Source organism: Arvicanthis niloticus, chromosome 8, assembly GCF_011762505.2.
Source record: "Arvicanthis niloticus isolate mArvNil1 chromosome 8, mArvNil1.pat.X, whole genome shotgun sequence".
Lineage (NCBI taxonomy): Eukaryota > Metazoa > Chordata > Mammalia > Rodentia > Muridae > Arvicanthis > Arvicanthis niloticus.
In genome coordinates, this window is record NC_047665.1 from 85,226,745 (window position 1) to 85,230,667 (window position 3,923).

The 3,923-nt window shown below is 41.4% G+C and overlaps 1 pseudogene; it reads right to left on the minus strand.

Annotated features, from left to right (window-relative positions):
* Nucleotides 1-409: 409 nt before the first annotated feature.
* On the minus strand, nucleotides 410-2,924 carry LOC117713435 (mesoderm induction early response protein 3 pseudogene; annotated as a pseudogene).
* Between the last annotated feature and the right edge of the window lie 999 nt (nucleotides 2,925-3,923).

The following is a 3,923-nucleotide window of genomic DNA, read 5'->3' on the forward strand; positions in this document are numbered from 1 at the left end:
AACTTAGTGCTGAACACTCCTGACTCTTATTCTCTATGCACTGTCCAGTGGAGAGTCTCTGTGTTAACTGCCATGTACTGCAAGAAGCAGCTTCTCTGATGAAGGTTGAGAAATGCACCGATCTATGGACATATCTGTAAGGTATTCAGAGAATATTATAATATTAATATTAATGTAATATTATATACATTTAGAAGAAGAATAATAGTTTTTCTTTTGTTTTTTTTAACCAGTGACCAGTGTGATTTTTAATATTACAATCTTGACAATGGTAGACAAAACCCCACATGAATACCACATCTTCAAACGCCAAATTTTTAGTTAAAAAAAAAAAAAAAAAAAAAAAGTATTTTTTTACACAGAAGTCTCCAGGCAGTAAAATGACCAATCTTGTGTAATGTAGCTCTGGTCTAGAATTTTGAAACAGGATCCAAGCAAGCATCTTCATCATTTGCACACAGTTCTTGCTGGCTTCCAGATAGATAGTCTTGCTTGTTGTTTTGTAAACTGAAGTGCTCTAGTTGAATAACATGAGAAGTTTCCATTTTTAAAAAAAAAAAAAATCCTTGCATGTTTGTGCAGTTTGAGGAAACCCACCACAGCTTTTATTAATAAAGAAAATAAAACCAAAAGAAAAAAATGCTACTTTGAACAATGATCGGGGTTGGTACCTGTAAACATTGTGATTCCACTGCATCCAATATGGCAAAAGGAGATGACATGAAAAGAAGCCACACATCAGTTCAGAACATCTGTGCTAGTTTGAGCTGGTGGCCTCTGTCTACAGGTTTTAAATCTGGGGTGAGGGCAATGGGAACAGAAAAGAAGGAGGACGTGGGAAGAGGTATTAAGGGATGCGGAAGAGAAGCAGAGCTTAAAGCTGCACCACAGAGTTCAATCTTAGCTCCCAACTCTGCTCATCATAGTTCGTTTCCACGTTTATGAATTGAAAACTGAAAATACTCTTGATAAATCAAGATATACATACTGACATCACTGATGTCATAATGAAAAAGGTTCAAACTTCCAGTGCAAGACTATGCAAACCTGATAGGTCCCCTCAAGTTTACTGGTACAGCACAGCCACTGTTTCTGAACCAGAGCCATTTGGGCACTGGTGATGTGATGTGTATGGTTTTCAAAGTCTATACCCAGGTTATTTATAGAAACCTCATTCATAAAGGATTCAGGGACAGCAATGCCCATTTTCAATCTCTTTGCTGGTTTTTCCAATTCTTTGCCGCACATGGGGTTTAACTCTGAGTGATAAAATCCAGCCTCAAATAAATTAAAACAATCACTTTCACCATTGCTGGGTAGGGTGAGTAACTCTTCCATTACAACAGGCACATGATTGACTTGTCCACGGGCTGTGTTTCCCAGTGGAGGAAAGCTATCATCCAGACAATTCACATCTGTGGGGTTGCAGACAGTTGCCACACTGTTGGTCAAAGCTGTCAAGTCACTGGCAGTGAAGGAGCTGAGAATATTCAGCAGCTGATCAGGAATTGGCTCAGGCCAGTTAGAAGTTAAGGTTGAAGAACTGACCGTACCGCCCAGAGACTCTGCTTCATCTACGAGACGATCCATATAGTCCACAATGCCAGGGTGATAGTGACAGCATTTCTTTCCCAGTTTTGTCTGTTGAGCAAAGTGATCATAGCATTTTGATTTCTTCCACATATAGTAGAAGGCTACACACTCGGCAACAGTTCTAGATCTCACCTTACTTTTCTGAATGAGATGAAAATCTTTCCCATAAAGCATCAGTGCATGCTCAAAGCTTCAGCACTCCTCTTCTGTCCATGCTGTCATTCTTTCTTGAGATGCCTTTCCATTACAGCAGTACCTTTCAATTGCTTCCTTTATATTGTGGTTACACTTAAGAAGTTCATATAATGCCCGTTCATTATCCCTGGTGTGTGTGCCTGAAGAAATTCTGTCTAGGACTTTTTCATTTCTAGTTCTTAATGAGGTCTCAGTAAGGGCCTCCTTGACTTTGTTCTCCAAAGTCACATCAGCACACCACAGTAACTGGTCTTCATTTTCATAAGCTCTCTCATCACCATTGTACTCATCAAGATAAGGGGGAATTTCTGCCTGATACTGTAGACCAATCATTATGTCCTTTCTCAAATCTTCAGGTGAGTTACCACTGTCCATTTCAACATTTCAACATCTTCAGTCTCTGATTCTTTGTCTCCAACACATGTAGTGTTTGATAGTAAAGGCCAAGGGAAGAAATCAGAAGTTTTGTGGGAAGTCACAGATGGTGTCAAATCATCTGCAGAAGGCTGGGTTTCCTCATCATCGCCCGACCACAGGTCTTTCGTTATTTCTTCTTGGTCTAGAGTCATACCTAGGAGTTCATCTGCAAGTTCTCTTGGGGAGCTGTTTGCACTGGAATTTGCAACCGTTGGAATTGTAGATTCATAGCCATAAAATGCCAATAGGTCTTCTAGAGGCATACTGCCTTCCTTGTCTAAGTCTTCAGTTTCAGAACTGAAGTTCTTCCCATCATCCATCAATTTCTCTTCCTCTGGAGTACTTTCATCATCAGTCATGGTCCAACATCTCAGGGGTCAAAATCATGGACCTCAGAAGACAAAGACCCAAAGTTTGCAGTCCAACTAACCCAACAATGGGCAGCTGTAAATGGAGAGTCTGAGAACCTAGTAGTTGCTCAGTCCTAAGAGATTAGGTGCTTCAGCTGGTCTTCTGTATAAGCTGAAATCCTGAAGTAGTGGGTTCCAACAGATGGCTGGCAAGTAAGCACAAGCAGATGAGGAAGAGAGGATAGTTTTTGTTCTTAAGGCCTACCACAACTCTAACCCATGAGTACCTGTGGGTACTTGACCCCATTTATATACAGCCAGGTATGTGTTTCCTCTTATGGAGTGGGCTCTAGATCCACTTTCAAAGTGACTGGCTACATCCACAACACTTGTGCCACTATTGCACCAGTGGACATAACTCATCAGGCCTGTGGTTATTGTAGCCTGTGGCTATCATTGTTGCCTGTGGTTATTGCAGCCCACAGGGCTCACAGCTGGGTGGGACTGATAATTGGTTTTCTTCACTGATTATCAACTTCAGCACCACGAAAGCTTGCCAGTAGAGATGAAGGTTCCAGTCAAGTATCAGCTTGACATCTTCATGTTTTATGAATCAAGTATGTGGTATCTTCAACAATAAGTCCTTACCATCAAGTTCTGAAAGGTAACCATGACTCCGGTTACAACACTAGGATGATTGATTCAACTTCCATCCATTAACCTGAGAAACCAATTTCATTTTTAACAGCTGAATAATATTCCATCCTGCAAATATGCTACATCTTAATACCCATTCATCAGTTGTTGGACATCTAGGCTACTTCTATTTCCTGACTATTGTGAATAGAGCAGCAAGCATGGAAGAACAAGTATCTCTGGAGTAAGATATGCAGGCCTTTGGGCATACGTTCAGGTGGAATAGATGGGTCATGTAGTATATCTGCTTCTAGATCTTTGAGGAACATTTACTATGATTTCCATATTTGTTGCACCAGTTTGCACTCTTACTAGCAGTGAAGACATGTTCCTCATTCCATGGCCACATCAGCATCTGGTGCAATTTTTAAAAATTAATTATTTTATTTATTTACATTTCAAGTGTTGCCCCCTCCCAGTCCCCACTCCCAGAGTTCTTTACCTCACCCCCTTACCCCTTTGCCTCTGAGAGGGTGCTCCTCTCTTCTTTCAGGCATCCCCCTTCCATAGAGCATCAAGTCTCTACAGGATTAGGTACATTCTCTCCCACTGAGGCCAGAAAGGTAGGCTTCTGCTACATATATGGCGGGGGGTGGGGTGGGGAGCAGCACAGACTAGCTGTGTATGCTCTTTGGTTAGTGGCTTAGTCTCTGGGAGTTCCCATAGGTCCGA